Raw genomic sequence first — 20,408 nt, forward strand, 5'->3', positions numbered from 1 at the left:
TACGCCACGTAACCTCACTTTGCGTATCAGTGATTTGTGGATTTGTGCAACTATATTTTAGTTTTTGTTTTCTCTTTAAAACAATAGGCAGCCACTTTTTTAAGATAGTATATACAAAATTTAAAAGAATTGGAACCAGTACCTCACATGTGGGAGGAGGATGGGGTCTGCTGGTTGTGCAGCATCTCTTCCGGATAAAAAGCATTCGTGGGCGGAGGGAAGACATCACTACTACTATTATTATTTTGCAAAAGCCTCGACCTCTTTCTGTAAAATGTAGATGAATGTCTAAATGCCTTTTTAGTGTTTTTTTAGGCATAATAAAAAAAATTAAGTTTGTTTACAAAAACTTTTTATTAGGTTATGTTCATGATGTTTATTAGGCCGCAAATGCTACTTAATGGGTTGTATTTACGGACGTAAAGAGAGATACGTAAATTAGGTTAAAAATATGAACATAAAATACAACAAAATATAATTGGACGTTACTTTAGGGGTTATCAGTGAGACGTATCCTATTCGGACAACGGGTAGACGTCGGGCTAGTTCACGTATAGGTACGTCGTGCAAGCCAACGTTGGAACGACGTTGGGAAATTAATAAAAATGGTACGTTGTTATTTTGTACGTCGAGAGATCGTTGGATTTACCGACTCGGATCCAACGACGACACTTTTAATAGGAAAGCGACGTCACCAGTCGTATCACCAGCACCCGACCTAAATTTGCACAAAGTCTGACGTCGCTTCAGGTCAGATTTAGTTCGAAGTCAGATAGATGCTACTTGGGGTGACATTTACACTGTTTCATACGATTGTATGAAAATTGCAAACAAAAGTTGAAAAACACCAGGTATATCAAAATTATTTGATTGGGTAATGCAGATTTTGCCGGACAGCCTAATACATATTAGGCAATCATTTGATTATTAATTTATTGATTATCAATTTCGTAAATTGTATTACCGCTCAAAAAATTCTAGTATTGAATAAATTTGTAATTTATTACTTTTTGCTCTTAAAATAAATTAATTGTTTTTACAGAAAATATAAACATTATTCTTTACGGAAAATACCAATTGAATTAAAAAATACAGAGATTAATTACATTTGAGAGAATTAAAGTAAACTAGCAGTTGTTTGTAGACGGGAATGCTTTTCTTATTATTGCTTTTATCGAAAGGTTACGGTATATAAAAACAAACATGTGTACATAAAATCCAATAAAATCTAAACGCATATCAATATGAACGTATTATTTTTAATTAATTACTTTTTGGTTTATTACCAAACAAAGGCAATAAAGTATAACTTTAAATTTTATTAGATTTTATATTTAAAAATATAAACAGGTTCAAAGAAAGTTCAATTGGTTCAAAGTAGAGTGGAGTTATTAGTTTTAAATATTTTTATGAGATTTGTTGATGTAAATAATGACTGTTTATATCTTTATGATTAATTTATTTTTGTTTCCTAACATAGTTTGATTAAAAGAAAACATATAAAACTGGGCAACGCTGTACCGATCAAGCTTTGGTATGAACTGTATAATTAGTGTTAATTTCTGACAAGTTTTATGTAAATTTTTTGTGAATGACATCTAGAGATTGGTCTCGCCAAAATTACCATCGAATATCATTCCAACGCCGTTTTTTTTCGATCATACGGTAAAATAAAATAAAATAACGCTTTATTGTACAAAAAGCCAAAATAGCTTCATCGACAAAGCATTTACAAAACAAACAAAAGCACAAAAAATATACAAATAATAAAAAAAATATCATACAATTCAAAAAAAAATACCTCATTAGAATTACAAATAGAACAGACATGGACATTGCAGAACACAAAAAAAGGCGTATCAATAAAATCTTACAATAGGAAAATTGTAAATGGATATAATCATTTAAGAGTCATAAAATATTAAATACTACACTTTTAACCAGCGTGTGAGATGATCAAAATTTTAAAATTCACAATTGTTCATGATTAAACATCAACAAAAATGTCGTTTGCCGCATATAGGGCCCTCTCCAGTAAGTATGATTTCAGAGCTTTGCGAAATGCGGGTAAGAATAAAAGCGACTTGATATTCGAAGGCAGATGATTGTACATTTTTTTGGCATTGTTTAGTTTTGAGCCTTTAACTAGTTCTGAGCTCGGGGTTGGCAGATAAAGATCGTCCTCTGCATTCCTGAGTGGATAGTTGTGAGATGGCCTTTCGGGAATAGCAGATATATGCTTGGGGATTAAGCAAACGGATTCAAAAATGAATAAAGAAGGAAGGGTCAGTATTTTGAAATTTTTAAAGAAATTCTGGCAGTGAGTTCTACTGTTCAGTCCCAATAAATATCAAACTGCTTTATTTTGCTGTAAGTTTGAAAATACGATTAAATTTTGTTGCGTAGCATTCGAGAGAACGTTTACTTTTGAAGACGAATTTTGTTTATCTATGGCCAAAATAACTGTATTTTTATACCAATATTGCTAGTAAAAAACATTATTTATTGGTATATAAATGTCACATTTAACAGGATAAAATCCAACCAAATTCCATTTAAAATCGATTCAGTTTAGTCTATAAATTGATACTGGATAAACCGCAATAACTGCACCACCACAATACACTCGACAGAATACTTTAAAATATTTATTGTAGCAGTTATAATAAATTTTATTTATGTTTGACTGTTTCGGATACACCAGAACCTTTTTTATTTTGTATAAAAGACTTTCAAGTTATACGTACTATACAGGGTGAGTTTCCTACGATGTTCTCTATGGGTATTTCGGAAACTACTGGAGATAGAGAGCCGGTTAAATGGGGAAAGAATTACAGTTTTGTGGGGTCATAAATATGCGCCTTTCAGATTTTTGAAAAAGTTCATGGCTTACAAGATATTTCGAAAAAAAAATTTCGGCTATTTTGAAAATTGTCCCTAATTCCATTATAATCTATTTTAGACAAAAAGTTTTCAGATAAAAGTTATAGATAATTACATCCTTAATGAGACTGTGTCCTCCGTTTTTTTTCTAAAGCCTGTCATTTTTGACATATAACATAAACATATGTTTTTTTTTTAAATGGAAACCATAGTTGGCCATGACTTCATAAAAAGCGCCATTTTTTAAGGTTTTCAGCGATATAAGCTATAATAGGTTTTCTTCGAAAAATTACTGAGTTATAGCAAATTCTTATCATTTTTAAACAATTTCACTTAGTTAGCCATGGAAACAAGTTCAATCGCCGTTGCCCTCTGAAATGCGAAGAAAAACATCTGTCACATCTTTCTTTGTAAATTAAAATAAACAAAAATTGTAAATATGAATTTTCCAATGAAGAAAAGCGTGTAGATACTCGCGCATCAATAGAGTGGTTCCAATATGACTTTCATCATATTATAGCTTATATCGCCGAAAAGCTTAAAAAATGGCGCTTTTTATGAAGTCATGGCCAACTATGGTTTCCATTTAAAAAAAACATATGTTTATGTTATATGTCAAAAATGACAGGCTTTAGAAAAAAAACGGAGGACACAGTCTCATTAAGGATGTAATTATCTATAACTTTTATCTGAAAACTTTTTGTCTAAAATAGCTAATAATAGAATTAGGGACAATTTTTAAAATAGCCGAAATTTGTTTTTTTCGAAATATCTAGTAAGCCATGAACTTTTTCAAAAATTTGAAAGGTGCATATTTATGATCCCACAAAACTGCAATTCTTTCCCCATTTAACCGACTCCCTATCTCCAGTAGTTTCCGAGATACCCATAGAGAACATCGTAGGAAACTAACCCTGTATAAATAATAGATTATTATATGGATACCTAAGCTTACCTTTTTAATTTGCTTTATATCCAAATAATAAAGTTACATTACATCAGCTTATATTTAGAGATATTATATTGCTAGCATTTCAATATAGTGATGTGTCGGTATTTGAGTAACGCGATTTTGGAGCGGTATTTTTTTGTAAGGTCGTGTCGCGCTCCACAACGAACCAGGAACCTGTTACTGAAGAACGGCGATCATACTGACTACAAAATTATAAATTATTTATAATTTGCAAATTAATTATTTATAATCGCTCTTGAAGTTAGCTTGAACCGTAGTAACCACATAGCGACGTGTTTAGCTCCAGCCGTCGCGATTTCGTCGGTCGCCAACTGGTATGTACGTAGCGTCGCGCGTGTTCGCTCCAGCCGTCGCGCTCCTAGAGCCGTAGTTCCGCCTGTCGCGAACAGAAGTAACTGGTAACTGCTGTAACTGATTATCGACGCTCGACCTCGGCGCGGCGGCGACGTACTTCGTTCCAGCAGTCGCTGTAGCGCTTCTAGGGTTCCGGTTTTGCCTGTCACGATTTAGTCAGTTACTATTGGCGTTGGTGCTCCCGTCGCTACGTTACTTTCGAAATAGAGATTTTTGGTATGTACTAGGCATGGTATAAAATAGCGATTTTTGAAAGATTTAACGCAAAAGCAAATAAAATAAAAATATTTTATTTAGATTAGGCCAATAAACAATTTCTTTTGACAGTGGTTTGGACTTTGTTCTTAATTTTAACATTAAATATATTATATTGCAATACACATAAATATGAGCCATTGATTTTATTTAAACGAAAATTGATGGAAAATAACAAGGAATGGCATCGTTTTTCTAAAAATGAGATAGATTGGCTATACACAATTATAAATTCGATATTTGGAAAATAATAATAATAATAATAATATGTTTATTTGCAGTATCAATTACATTTACATAAGTTTTTACAAATAAATATTTATTCTATTGATACGCAAAAAGGAACTGAAAAACAATTATAAAAAGATCTAGTCCAGTTCCCACTTTTTTAATAATATATAAAGTAATGTGTCTACTGAGTATGTGTTTACGGTTTCTCTCTTCATCTATTAATACTTGCTATTCATCAACTGACTGTTAAACTTACAATACATTAAAGAAGAAAAAAAATACACTATATAAATACAAAATTTATATTTATTTATATTACTATTATTGTACGAAGAAAAAAAAAATATATATATACACTATAAATAAAAATTTAATCTTAATAGCCATCAATTTACTATTATTGTTATATAATAACAAACAGGACAAAAAAAATCAACAAGTCATTTATAATATTTTTGTAAGATCTAGTTGCAAGACACGGAACAAGAGGATGCATTAAGGCTGATTCATGGTACACCGTGACGGGCCGGGGCCGTGCGACGGTGAAGGCACGGCCAAACATTGTCAAATGTTATTTATACGTATGCATTCATGCTAAGCCGAGCACGGGCCGAGCTTCGCCGGAGCGCGTCCGTGCCCCGTCCGAGAAATGTCGGTGTATATTTTTCCTCAGATCCGCTACGGTACGGCCCCGTTGCGGCAAACATAAATGAGTCGCCCGGGCTAAATACTTCGTTCGTCTACGGGCCTATAGCGACTGTTTTCTAGCAGTGTTGCCGAACCCAACTTTTAGCGCGTACCACATTATAAACTAAAAATGTACCACTTTGGTACAATTTTTTAAAGCACAACAAAATACATCTGCAAATGACTTTAACCGGTTTGGTCGCTGTGAATTTCTTCATAAATTTCTACATAAAAAAACTTCCTGGAGAAAGACACAAATCGAGACGAAAAACATGAAATAGAAATTCAGAAAACCCAATTATAAGTATGTATAGGTTGAAGAAATCTAAGTAATTCTAATACTACACACAATACTTGGAAAACTTAAATTTTATTAAAAAAACGCAAATATAGAAGCATGTTAGAAACAGTAAATTTTCAAGTTTTTTCTTCGGGTTATTTAATATAGGCAACGCTATAGACATTACAACGTTTATAATACGTCGTTAATTAATGCGGATTCTCTCCGAATGGTATCGGTAAGCGCGTTTAATGCAATATCAACAACAATAATTATTAAATATCTATTCATTTTCGGTGCGCGTGGGAAATAATTATTGTACCAAATCATCCTGGATTTGAAAATGTAGTACCACTGTACCAAATAGAATTAAAAGTATCAAATTTGGTACAAATGTACCACTGCGGCAACACTGTTTTCTAGAATATAATCGGCACGGACATGATCCCCGTTGTCCACTCGGTGTAGCACATATTGAAGAATTGAAGGCCCGGACGTGGCCCGGTGTCTAGTGCACGGAACGTGCCCGGCTCGGGTACGGCCCGGTGTACCATGAATCAGCCTTTATCTGTTATTCATTTTAAAATTAAGTTTAAAGGAATTTGGGGCTAATTTTTTTAGTTCAGTTGGTTTTTAGTTCAGTTGGATCTTCTAAAAACATGTAATCAATATGAAGGAGGCGATATGAGGCCCCTAAATATAAGATTTAAATTATGAACGTCAGTACGGTATGATATTTTAGCAACCAGATACGGAGGGCAACTATTATAAATTATCTTGTGAAATATTACAGTTGAGTGAAACCTTCGTCTTTTCTTCATAGATATCCATTTTGCTTCCTTTAATTTGTATAATTAAAGGAAGCATATTCGTATATGTACCTCAGACAGGAATTCTGCACTTTCTGAATCATATTTATGTTGTTTTGGTCGAGACAGGGACCATACACCGCATCAGCATAATTGAAACATGAAAGAACGAGAGAGTCTGTCAGTCTAATTTTTAATGAAATCGGTAAAAAGTGTCGATGCGGATAAAGCATTTTTAGTTTTGAATATGCTTGCTTAATACATTTAGTAACATGTGGCTCAAATCTTAAATTTCTATCAAATACCAACCCCAAATTTCTAACTACTTCAACTTTTTTTAGAATGTTTTTTTTAGAAATGGAAGCAATTAAAAAACGTGCGAGAAGAAATAAAGTTTTTAACCTGTCCTCGCTGTTAAAGTATCATTTAATCTACCCTTGCGGTTAAAGTACTATTTTATCTACTATTTTTCATAGATATAAGGCAATTTTAACAGTTGCTATGGAAAAATTGTAAAGAAAATCACAAACCAATATAATATAGAGTAATATAGTAAATAAAACATAATATAGAGCTTTTTCGCCTGCATCACTCTGTACATTCTGTATACAGAGAGTACCTAAACGATAAAATACGAATAAATACAAAAAAGATGTCTTCTACGAATCATAAGATTTCAGATGACGTTGTTATTCTAATAAGTACGTAGAATACTATGTCGTTTCATACCGTAAACAATGAGAAAATTAAAAATCTGTCACAAAGACCAAATAAAAAAAGACATTGCTGGAAGCGGACTACAATAGCGTCTAAATGACACCAGACGCTGCGAACTAGACGAGAAACTGAATAACTTGTAATGAGGAACAGTGAGGAAAAATCCTTGAAGAAAATGCACCTTAGTTACTACGAAAGTCATTAGAGTTATATCAATAAAAAAGAAAAACGGAACGCTCGTTTGGTAAGAAAAAAAACTGAAACAGTAGTGAGGTTTTCGTATAATAATGTCGTATAAAAATAACCTGATATTAAAGTTTCTTTAGTTTAATGAATAATTCATTAGGTTCGATAATAATAAAAGGCAAAATAGGAAAAATATCGATGATTATTATACCGGGTGCGTCTCAAACGTGGCTCACCCTTATAATTTTTTTATTTTTTCAGATAAAAAAACGAGATTTGGTATGTTGGTATATGACATAAAATAGAATTGATTGACGTATTCAATTGTTTTCGGTCACTTCCTGTTTCACCGGAAATTACTATAACTTTTTCTATAACTTCGGTATTTTCTTAATTTATTGGATAGAAAATGACACTCTGAATAGAATGACATAGCTTAAGTCAACTTTTGACATATTCGCTTTTAAAAAGTCATATTTTAAATTTCAATCTCGAGTGTCATGGTTATACAGGGTGGCCCATCGAAAACGTTCCGCAAGGCATAACGGCCAGGGTATTATTTTTTTCAAAAAATCTAAAAATACGTCAATTTTGTTTGTGAGGGGGACAACTTTTGTCCCAAAAATGATTGCAAAATCTTCAACCCTCTAAGCGGTGGTGTCATCCCCCAATTTTTTTCAAATGGAAAGGGGGGTCAAGTGGTACCGCAATGAAAAGGGCTTTCTATCCTCTATACTTTCCGGCTTCGTTTTTGAAAATCGGTCGAGTCATTGAAAAAATATGAAGGATTGAAATTTGAAAAGTTTATTTAAACATGTATCAGAGTAAACGATAGGGGTAAATTCCTTCGACCAATTTGCTGTTTTTTCTTATTATTTCTAGATGTTTACGCATATTTTCACTTGCCTCAAGGTTGAACGATCAGGTGCGGTAGTTGCTAGATAGCTGTTCTCTGACTTATGCGTTGAAGTTCTTTTCAATATCGTTAAACTTTTTAACAATTATTATGGTGTACTCACTTGCAGAAAATGTGGAAATAATCGAAATTTATTGTAAAAATAATAATTATTGTGAAAATAAATGTGGCAATCGGGTTGCGCAGATATTCAATGAACGCCATCCTGACAAACACCTTTATGGCAAAATTGTTCGCGAGTTAGTAGCAAAATTTCGCGAAACTGGTTCCGTTATGAATAAAAAGAGGCAGAGGAATCCTGTAGTAAATGAAGCTATGGAGGTATTCGTATCGGGCCAAGTTGCTATGGATAGTAGGGTAGGTACAAGAAAATTAGCCAATAAGACCGGCGTGAATCGTACAAATGTCCAAAGGATATTAAAAAACACAAGTTCCACCCGTACAAAATTCAGTTGGTACAAGAACTCAACGAAAACAATTTTGATCGTCGTTTGCAATTTTGTGAAACTATGAGTGAACGAGTGGCGAATGATAATATTTTCCTATTTAATGTGTGTTTTTCGGATGAGTGTACTTTCTTTTTGAACGGTGTAGTTAATCGGCACAACTGTCGGTACTGGGCTGAGGACAACCCCAGGGTTTTTCACGAGGTGCACACACAAAACCCTCAGAAATTGAACGTGTGGGCTAGTATTTTTGGAAATTGCATTGTGGGTCAGTTTAACGATATTGAGAAGAACTTCAACGCATAAGTCACAGAACAGCTATCTAGCACCTGATCGTTCAACCGCACTACCGTGACTACCGCACCTGATCGTTCAACCTTGTGGCAAGTGAAAAAATGCGTAAACATGTAGAAATAATAAGAAAAAAACTCAAATTGGTCGAAGGAATTTATCCTTATCATTTACTATGATAAATGCTTAAATAAACTTTTCAAATTTCAATCCTTCATATTTTTTCAATGACTCGACCGATTTTCAAAAACGAAGCCGGAAAGTATAGAGAATAGAAAGCCCTTTTCATTGCGGTACCACTTGACCCCCCTTTCCATTTGAAAAAAATTGGGGGATAACACCCCCTCTTAGAGGGTTGAAGATTTTACAATCACTTTTTGAGCAAAAGTTGTCCCTCTCACAAACAAAATTGACGTGTTTTTAGATTTTTTGAAAAAAAGAATACCCTGGTCGTTATGCCTTGCGGAACGTTTTCGATGGACCACCCTGTATAAAGCTTCATTCAGAACCTCGAAATCAGTGGAATAAATCAGTAGTTTCAATCAGGGGGGTGACAGGGAAATAGAAAAATTGGAAACAGTCATTAGTGTCATTCCTGTCATTCTCCTCACGACAAGTACGGCCGCCTAGACAAGGACAGCATTGTTTTTGTCTAACTATTGTCTAACTTCACAGTTTCGAATTGACAGATTTCAGTTTCAGAGACAACTTCAGATTTGTTCTAGAACAAATTAGAAAATATTCGACGCCATTTTAATTCATTCCGGTTAGTTTCGTTAAGTTCAATTTAATATTTCGGCTGAAATTTATAAATATAAAGGTAATAAAGTATATAAAATATACAGGGTGTTTCAAAACAAATGCGAAAAACTTTAGGGGGTGATTCCTTGTTCAAAATAAAGGGTAGTTTGCTTTATAAACGTTGGGTCAAAAGTGAACCATTAGGGAGATATCGCGGTACAAAGATGGCGGAAAAATAATGATTTTATTTTTTATCTTGAAAACGAAAAGAGATAGACTAATGAAATTTTATAGAAGCATTACTGTTATGAAAACACACTTTCTGGTAATTTTTTTAACTTTTTTAAAATGAGTGGAAGGGGTTGAAATAAACTACCCCAATCATTCTTGTTAACGAAATTTAAAGAAAAATCTTATCAAACACATGCAAATGCTTTAATTTGGATAGTTTAGTTTGTTTAGAAACTTTTTTATAGGATATTTTATTAATTTTAATTGTGTTTTTTTAGACATTGTGAATGATCGTAAACTGAAAAGCATAGTGCAAGTGTAATTGAAACCACTAATTTATTCCACTAATTGGGAGGTTCTGAATGAAGCTTTAAAAACACTAATTTTTATTTATGGAGCCTTGAAAAAATAGATTTGATCGTCTAATGTTTCTTGTGTCGTGTCCTGGCCGGTTAAAATATACCCAACTCGTTTTTAACGGTATCTCAATTTTTTCAAATGGAACGAGGGTGGCTCATTAGCATATTTACAAAAAGAATTTTTTACGAATAATTTGCTACCACACACTTAGTATTTCGAGTCAAACTATCCTTATGAACGGCATGTTACAATTTCAATTAAACCATATGAGAAAATGTTAAAAGTTGACATATGATATGTCATTCTATTCAGAATGTCATTTGCTATCGAACAAAGTAAAAAAAAATACCGAAGGTGTCATTTACAAATCAAAAGTTTATTTTATATACAGGGTTGTTCACCACATACGACACGGAGTATTGTAGCTAAACGATGAGATTTTTACAAATTGTAAGTTTGGGGTTCGTTGAAGGACTATTAGAGCTACAATTTAAAAATATTTTTACAAGATACAGAGTGTCCCAAATAAATAAAAAATATCAAAGTTGTATTTTTTTAAATGAAACACCCTGTATATTATTACATTTTTAGTTTCTACGATTAAAATAAAGGTAAATTTTATTAAGATTTATTATACTTAAACCTTACCGTTTTCGAAATATTTTCAATTTTGTGAAATTGCAGTAAACATTTTAAAGCTTCATTTCTCCAAGGGTATCAATGTTTTTAATACTAAATATTTAATGAAGTTTATTTATTGATCAGTTATTGTGTTGCAATAATAAAAATAATACTACCTTATACAGAGTGTCTAAAAATTTATTTTAAAGAATTATTAGCTTCAAACGGCAATAACTTCTTTAATTTAAATGGAATGCCCTGTATATTTTAGGAGAATCAGATACACAATTAAATTGTCTATCAAATTGTATTATACCATTTTTTACCTATCCCTTCAAGTTTTCGTAGAAAATGCATTTTCTTATAATTTAGACCTCATTTATCAATATATCCATGGAATATTGATATTTTAGATTGTTTTTAAAGCAACAAATGTACAAAATGTACAGACTAGTAATATTATCGTTTTTAGTAATATTATCGTTTTTAGCAAAACGATAATATTACTATAGCCCATTTGTATGCAAAAAGAAAACTATTTAAATCTTTATAAAAGAGTATACCATTAATTAAATATAACACCATTATTTCCGCCCATATACTAATTAACGACATACTTAATTGTGTTCGTTAATAAATTATTATAAATAAATGTGGATTTTTGAGTCAGAAATCAATATAATAATAAGTTATCAAATTAAAGTTTTTGTTGTTATAAATAAGCATTTATTAAAAAATGAAATATCATTTTTAAGGTGTTACTTTTTATCACACTGTCTAATGCCCATACAAAATTCAGTTTTTTAGTATTTGGAGCAATTATTATTAATCAACGCAAACAGTCAGTTAATGTAGTTTGAATACTGGAATCATATTAATTGGTCCTCTTTAACAAATATTTAAACAGTTTTTTTTTTTTTTTTAATGAAATAAACGAATTATATCGACAATATTAGTATCTGTACTCTTTAAAAATTTGGTACATCTTTAAAAATAATCTAAAATGTCAATAATCCATGGGTATATTGATAAATAAGTTCTAAATTACAAGAAAATGCATTTTCTACGGAAACTTAAAGAGATAGGTAAAAAATAGTATAATATAATTTGATAGACAATTAAATTGTGCATCTGATTCTCGTAAAATATACAGGGTGTTCCATTTAAATTAAACAAGTTATTCGCGTTTGAAGCTAATAATTATTTAAAATAAATTTTTAGACACTCTGTATAAGGTAGTATTATTTTTATTATTGCAACACAATAACTGATCAGTAAATAAACTTCAGTAAATGTTTAGTATTAAAAACTTTGATGCCCTTGGAGAAATGAAGCCTTAAAATTTTTACTGCAATTTACTGTAAGGTTTAATAAATATAATAATATTTTAATAAATCTTAATCAAATTTACCTTTATTTTAATCGTAGAAACTAAAAATGTAATAATATATAGGGTGTTCCATTTAAAAAAATACAACTTTGATATTTTTTACTTATTCCACATATGTAGCACTCTATTGTACCAGGATCATGTATCACGTATCAAGAGCTTGTATCGTAAGTATGGACGTTTATTTGGGCTGTGTCGACTGAATATGCATATCGTGCCAAAGTAAGCGTCCATACTTATAAAATTCATACAAGCGTGCGTATCAGTGTATGTGGACGGTATACAACAAATTACCTTGTATCGTCGTATCATGTTCATCAACTCTCATTTATATTATCAGAACGGTCAGTACAGTGTCAGCAGTGATTGAATCATGTCATCGTCCGTGACTGCATACGAGAGTTTGTCGTTGTTCATCCCAAGCATCTTTTTTTAATAATCTATTGTAGTAATTCCTGTGAGTGGGATTCCACAAAAATTCTTTCCCTCTGTACGCATCAATCAGTTTTATAATACACTTTCGTTATCCCAACTCATAGTAAAAGCGTGTACACTCAGTGCATGGTAGTTACCAAATGCGGCAATCGACATCAATCGCGTACGAACTTGTCAGTGAACCCTCGATGCCCCTTTGATGATCGGAGAAAAACCGCCTCAAGACGGGTCACGGCGTATCAAGTCAATTGTGTCGTTATACTGTATCAAAACACGTCCAAATGACAGATCGTGATACGTGTATCCGATACGCACTGTTAAGATACGCATCAAAATTCGGATTGGCATGTATCAGATACGGTATCACAAAGGTGTACCATATGATCGCGTTAATTCGGCGTCCAAACTAGCGATTATGATACATGTTGGTGCAACGCGACGGAGATATGATACACAAAGATGCTACATATGTGGACCCGGCCTAATAGTCCTTCATCGAACCCAAAACTTACAATTTGTAAAAATCTCATCGTTTAGCTACAATACTCTGTGTCGTATGTGGTGAACAACCCTGTATAGCCCAAATAGGCAGTATTTTATTTTAAATCTGATATACCACTAACAATGACAATGATCATGTATGTTTTATATGTACGAGTATATTCATAAAATCACTAGCTGTCTTATTAATTCAATTATGACCATTAATGAGGCTAAAATATGTTTGATTCATTAGCATTTTTTTTAATTTGCGACGTTTTTTTTCTCTCAGTGTGCTACAAAAAGAACTTTAAATAAGCATACGTTACTTTTTCTCTTCAATGTTCCATTTAGATTACTAAAAAATCCCCGCTAAACTAAAAGAAATACTTTCCAACTCCCATTTCCTTTCTGGGATCTGCATTATATTAAAGAAGAATGTCTCTTATATAAACGAAATGGTTTTTTTCTAAGCTGTTTCCTTTCCAAAAAAAATGCGAATATATTTTGTATTCTTTTTTGTAAAGGGAAAATTGTTTCCTCCCCGGTGATATTTGATATACAGCAAAAACGACTTTGGCCTTGTTCTTGTTTTTTTTTGATATAAGGAAAATAAATTCGTTTAAAATCGTTGGAAGTTTTTCGTATACGGTGGAAAAAGTTTTAACGATATAGCGTCGGAAGTTTTCCTTTGTGCCGTTTTTTAATAAGCACCAACTTGGGCTTTTGATGTCGTTATAATTTGTCTCAAAGCTGTTTCTTATGCCTGACTAAGGCATTCTCAAAATTTTAGCCAAAACGTATTTGACAAAAGCGAAAATATATAGAATTGCTATCTGGAAGAAATCATTCAACATGTCTACGTTGTCTGGCGATATCCTTTACTGGAGCCTTGGACAGAAGACAGAGTTTAAATAAAATGGAAAATTAAAGACAGTTGAAAAAGTCTTAAATATAGTCTTAACTCTTTGTGAGCAGTACCGTTGATTGTAAAACAGCGTACCTGCCATAGACTTAAAATAAAATATAGACTGAGCATCTCATTCATAAATAGCTGGAACGTGCGGTCAGACAATGTCTTGTTATTGTTGTGTTATTGTTTTAGGTTATAACGAGTGCGACACGAGCGATAGATAGGTTGTCTCTGTCGTAACGGTCGTTCCCTGACGACTCTGTCGAGAAACACAACACTGTCTTTCGTTTCTCAAGTACACCTGAACTCTCCTATCATAGCCGGGTAATTTTTTTATTCTAATGAAACTATAATTAAATCAAAAATATATCGTATTTAAACTTTTTTATATCTTATTAAGATTTAGGACAGGTTTTTTAAATAAAAGTTTAGAAAAAACGTCTTAGAGTCCAAAATGGATAAAAATAATAAAATACACGTTATAGAAGAAATTTTATAATCGAAATTACGTAATTTCGATTTAAATTAATAATAAATTATTAATTTTAGTCAAACATTTACAACCCCTAATATTAATCAAAACAGGATCTATTCCACAGATATAATAGAATCGGCGACAGGGAGAGAAAAAAAAATATGATTGTTGTAATAACAAGATTTAGTATGTTAGTATATGACATAAATTAGGATTGATTGACGCATTCAATTGCTTTTGGTCACTTCCTGTTTCACCGGAAATGACTATAACTTTTAATTTTTAAACGGCACCCTCGGTATATTTCTACTTTATTCGACAGAAAATGCAAATGGTTTAATTGTAATTGTAACATGCGGTTCATAACGACAATTTGACTCGAAATACCAAGTGTGTGGTATCAATATATTCATAAAAAAATGCTCTCTGAAAAAATAAAAAAGTTATAGGGGTGAGCCACTTTTGAGACGACCCGGTATATTAAAAAATATTGTTTCATAATGTAATATCATTTTAAAATTCTTGTATGTTATTTTAGATTCTGAAGATAATTTTAGAATAAACCGGAATATATTTTTAATAAAAACATTATTAATTATAACAAGGTTATAATTATGATTTTGTTACAATGTAAGTAAGTAAATAATGAAATGTAAGAGAAAAAATTAAGATTTTACATTTTACTAAAATATTATCTAAATAAGCGCCTTTCTACAACAACGCCACTGACTCCTAATGGGTAAATTGAGAGTTGCCTACAGGTCGAAAGTCGTTGAACAGAAAAAGTCAATAAAATAAACACTTAAGGACTACAAGCTAAGAAAATGCGTTAATACAGCCGGGGACATAGCGGCAACAAAGCTTTACCGCACACGTGCGACGCGTACTACAAGGTAATAAATGAATGAATAGGCTCCCTCGCCTCTAATCGGTGTTGTCATATTGTAAAGAACTTATCCTTTTTAAACAGTATCCGACTTATAATTTAGTAGTATAAGGACTATTTAATACATCTATGGAATATTAAAACCTAGTTTATTAAACTGTAGTATTAATATCTCAATATAAAAATATATAATATAAAAACATAGATTATTGAAATTATTTAAATAGAAAAGTTATTTTTACCGCAGTTCGGAAGAGATTTTACTTAAAGGTATTTTATAAACTTTCTTAAAAAACGTCAATGTCAGCCAAGTATCAGAGTTCAATTAGATTTACCACAGATTATCAATTTGAACGATTTGAACTACACTCGATTCTACTCTAGATATTTTCGTTTTTTAAGCCGCCCATACTGAAGTCCGCTATATTGGGAAGTTTTAAATGATAAGAACTATACATATCTAGCATAACAGTTTTGCAATTTTTGTGATGAGTGTATATTTTTCAGTTACAGATAGAGATGACCAGTAGACAGTATCGCATGAGACAGAACAAAAGAATCAGATAGTAGTAGTCTAATATTTGTGTCACATAATATATCTTTATGTAGATAAATCATTTTAAGTTTACCTATTGACTTCATTTTATTAAATGTGAGTGATGTGTGAGAATTAAATCTTAAGTCCGAATCGATGTAGAGACCGAGACTTTTACAGGTTTCAGAAAATATCACAGCTTTATATCATTTAAAATCACTTCAAAGTTAGGATTAATAATTATTTCATTTTAACATGGGGCCGAAGAATAAAACAGTTGTTTTAGATTTAGTTAACTTTCAAATCATATAGTTTTCTAAATTTATTAACGTTTAAAACAACGGTTTAAAACATCTTTAATCTATGCGCGGGGTATTAAGGCAGAATATTCAGGAAATGTATTATACAGGGTTGGTCAAATTCGAGGCTTTTAAAGGGAAGCACCTTTTCTATAGAAGATAGACGAAAACTAATATTGGTGTCTGAAGCTCAGTTTTATTCATTCTTTTTTAATATGTAGTAGTTTTTCAAAAATGTGCATTTTTAACAAATTGCTGTAACTTTTTTGCTATGGAAAATTTTATATTTTTGTGAAAACATTTCCAAAGCAGCTTTTTACGTAGAATTTAATGGTTTAAGTATATTTTTTTAGATTAATAATTTAATTAAGAGTTATCAACAGAAAAATGGATTTTTTATTCCGGCCATCCTGTATATTTTTAATTAAGTGAAAAGAACTTAAAATTATCTTTCCAAAAATATAGCACACTTGATATTTTGTTATAGTCCCCTTCGAAATGCAGAATTTTTCGTTCATCATTTTTAACGTAGTAGGCTTTGGACCCCTTATTGAAGATCTGCCCCTAACGGAACTCGAAAACGTATTTTTCCAGCAAGACGAGGCACCGCCTTTTATTCCATGTTGAAGTTATCAGCAAATTTTTGCAGCCAATTTCGAGAACAATTGAATAATTGAAACCAAGATCCCAGCCGTTGGCCGTCGAGGCCGCCGGATTTAGTGCCTGTGGATATTTATCTTTGTGGAAGAATAAAAGTTCTTATTTTTAAATTGCCCGTATAATCTAGACAAGAATTAGAAGTATTTAGCGGCGGTATTTTTCACCCCCACTGAAATAAATTCCGGTCCCGTCTGTAGCAAAATCTCATGTCTGTCTTGGTTTGCTATTAATTTTTATTATTAGATATAGTTTAAATGTGTTGATGTTGATTAAATATAGTTTAAATTGTGTTATAAAATTCCATCTCTCATTGCAAATATTATTTTCGTTTTAATTGCTGCTCACAGCTAGAATTTTTTTGCAGCTGGCCTTCAAAGCCTACTTATTCAAAGTGGACGAATTTTTAAAAACTCTACATATATCTCGAAGAGGAATCGAGCAAAATATCAAGTATGCTATATTTTTGGAAAGGTAATTTTAAATTCTTTTCAATTTGAATTAAATATATACAGGGAATCCCATATAAAAATCAAATTTTCTGTTGATAATTCTTAAATTATTAATTTTAAAACAATTATACTTAAACCGTTAAATTTTACGTAAAAATGTGCTGTCGAAATGTTTTCACAAAAATGCAAAATTTTCCATAGCAAAAAAGTTACAGCCATTTGTTAAAAATTCACAATTTTGAAAAACACCCCGTAACCTCAAAACAGTAACAGATATCGATGTGCGGTTTTCACCATCATGTTTCTGAAAAAATTTGAGCTCCAGACACCGATATTAGTTTTCGTCTATCTGCTATAGAAAGGATGTTTTCCCTTAAAAGCGTCCAATGTGATCCACCCTGTACAGTTGGGTATCTTCGGCATATGTACACTACAGACCATTAAATTAGATGATAAATCTAGGTATATCCTAGGTAGGTATTTTTAAGTTCCCACCTGGTATGTTTTATAACCTTAGGTTATAACCAAGTGTTACTGTATTGTCAAAAGACTGACTAAAGGATATTTCAAGAAATATAGATTAAAACACTCCTTTACCTCGTCGTAAATGAAATTATCAATCTCCTCCAACGGCCTGCCGTACAACTTTTTCGGAAACGGCTCGTACTTGCCCGGCAACCGACTCCCATCCTCCACGCTCAGCTTCCTCCTCGGCTGGAACCCGTACTCCCTCACCAGTTGCACCGTCTTCCTTTCCAGCCTTTCCAGACTCTCCTTGGTGAACGGCCTCACCTGCGGCTTCTGTCTGAGCGGCGGTTTCGCCGTTTCCGAGTCGCTCGAGCGCCGTGCCGGTTCCAGCAGGTTCTCCACCTCCTGCGGCACCTTAGAGGTGTCCACGACGCTGTCCGGCCCGCAGGGGTAGGACACGGGACGCTGGGGCCGGAACCCACCGAGGTTTTTCGGCATTTTTCGACGGAAACGACTCGCGATCGAGGAAGAGATTTGTGGCGGTGAAGAGTCAGTAGGTCGCAGCAGGACGGGTGGCGCGCAAGGGCGCTGTGAGGCGTCGCGGCGCGATCATGGCAGAGACTGGCGGCGGACTGAGGCGTCCGCCCGGAGTGGTGTACCGGCAAGGAGGAGTTTATTGTACTAAAGGATTCGGGGGGAAATGTACTGAATTGCGTTAAATTCACGAGAGTAATACTAAGGGTTTTGTACCCAGCCTTTACTTGATAGGGGGTTAGACGAACTGAGGAAAATAGTTTACATATTCTCGTCGTCAGCTCAGGGAGTCCTAATAAATTTCAAGATCACTATATTAGAGTAATCTTAAGAGTGCATTTCACTAGTCCGAAAAAATGGCAAAATAAGCGTTCGGCATTTAACGGTTTATGTAAAACTAGCTTGGTATTTTTACACAAATGAAGAAGAAAATTAAAGATAAAGGATTATATTATATCCGTATTGTAGCACATTTTAGACAACTTCTTTATGTTTAAGATTTCGATGGTCAAATAAATATTCCTTACGTTTAGACTAAATTTTTTCGAAAATAAAGACATAATTTAAAATTCCGTTACAATACAGAAATATATTGAAGTTTTGTCATTACAGTGATATATAATTTATATGGTTTTGTAAGAAATTGCTTGCTATTTTATGGCAAATGCTGAAGCTCTGCAAACCTTAATCAAGCCTTAATTAAAGCACGTGTGTTTGAAATTTTAGGTGCGGCAAGTATCTTAATGGAGTTAACTCGCGTGTATTGTACAATATTTTATCTACGTCTAACTATAGAAACACACAATAAATTTTAAAAATTATTGTACTTAACTATATACCTATCCTAAAAATCAATTACCTTAATACCTTTGTTCAAATAACACCATGCATGGCAATGTCAATATGACAGTAAATAATATTGATGTCACTAGTTTAAAAAATGAGCGATTCGGAAAGTATTCCATCTGACATTGAAGAAGAGGCATTCAGAGCCATTTCTGGATTGCTTCCAGCAAGATCGAAACAGAAGTATGAATATACATAGTCTAAGTATGAAAAATGGTGCACCGAAAAAAAAGTACACAACTATGGAAATGAAAAGGTACTCATAACATAAAGCTGTACGCACACTGGCGCGATCACGGCCGCGATCACGATCTCTACACAGCCGCGGCCAAAAGTTGCCGAAGAATACATATATGAGCCGTTTCACATTGGCGCGATCGAGTTTTGGAGACGAAGCGGCCTGGCGGCGTTCTATTCTGCGGTGGCGATCAGATTCAACTTGCCGAGTTTGATCGCGTGATCGCGACCCAACTGATAGGAATTTTCCGTTATTTTGTGTGCTTTTTCTTATTGCAATTTAGAAATGGAGTTAACAGAGCAGCTAATTAGGGCTCTAAAAATACAAAAAAATTCTATATGATTTATCCGATTCAAGTTACAAAAATAATAGAATTTAAAATAAAAATTTTGAGACAAAATTGGAGTTGCAATTGAATTGGATAGTACATATGTATACATTTTTATTGTTTAAGTTTAAATATTGTAGGTAAATAGTTAAGAATGTTTTTTTCGGTATAGATAATTCACATTTTTAATTTGTATGTATACCTACAGGATAGCTCACTACATATAGGTACGGCGGTGAACGTGAACGCGTTGGTGTGTGCTAGAATGATCGCTCATGTTATCGCTGCCCTGATCGTGATCATGATCACGGCCGTGATCGCACCAGTGTGCGTATAGTTTATTTTTCCAATTTATCCGCTACTTATAAGCCTTCGTCTCTTTGGGCTTTCTATTCAATGATACGTACTATGATATATATTAAAATGAATATATATGCTTCATCAGGCATTTACTTGAAAGATTGTTCAAACTGTATCATTAACATTTATAA

The 20,408-nt window shown here is 32.9% G+C and overlaps 1 protein-coding gene across 1 annotated transcript in view; it reads right to left on the reverse strand.

Moving 5' to 3' along the window:
* LOC115890705 (sodium channel protein 60E) overlaps positions 1-18,169 on the reverse strand; it is a 312,784-nt gene extending 294,615 nt beyond the window's left edge. The window contains exon 1 of the mRNA XM_030911008.1: positions 18,101-18,169. The gene's annotated coding sequence lies outside the window, so the exon portion shown is untranslated. The remainder of the gene's footprint in view (positions 1-18,100) is intronic.
* Positions 18,170-20,408: the final 2,239 nt, after the last annotated feature.

Source organism: Sitophilus oryzae, unplaced genomic scaffold, assembly GCF_002938485.1.
Source record: "Sitophilus oryzae breed Bouriz unplaced genomic scaffold, Soryzae_2.0 scaffold_907_pilon_pilon, whole genome shotgun sequence".
Taxonomy (NCBI): Eukaryota; Metazoa; Arthropoda; class Insecta; order Coleoptera; family Curculionidae; genus Sitophilus; species Sitophilus oryzae.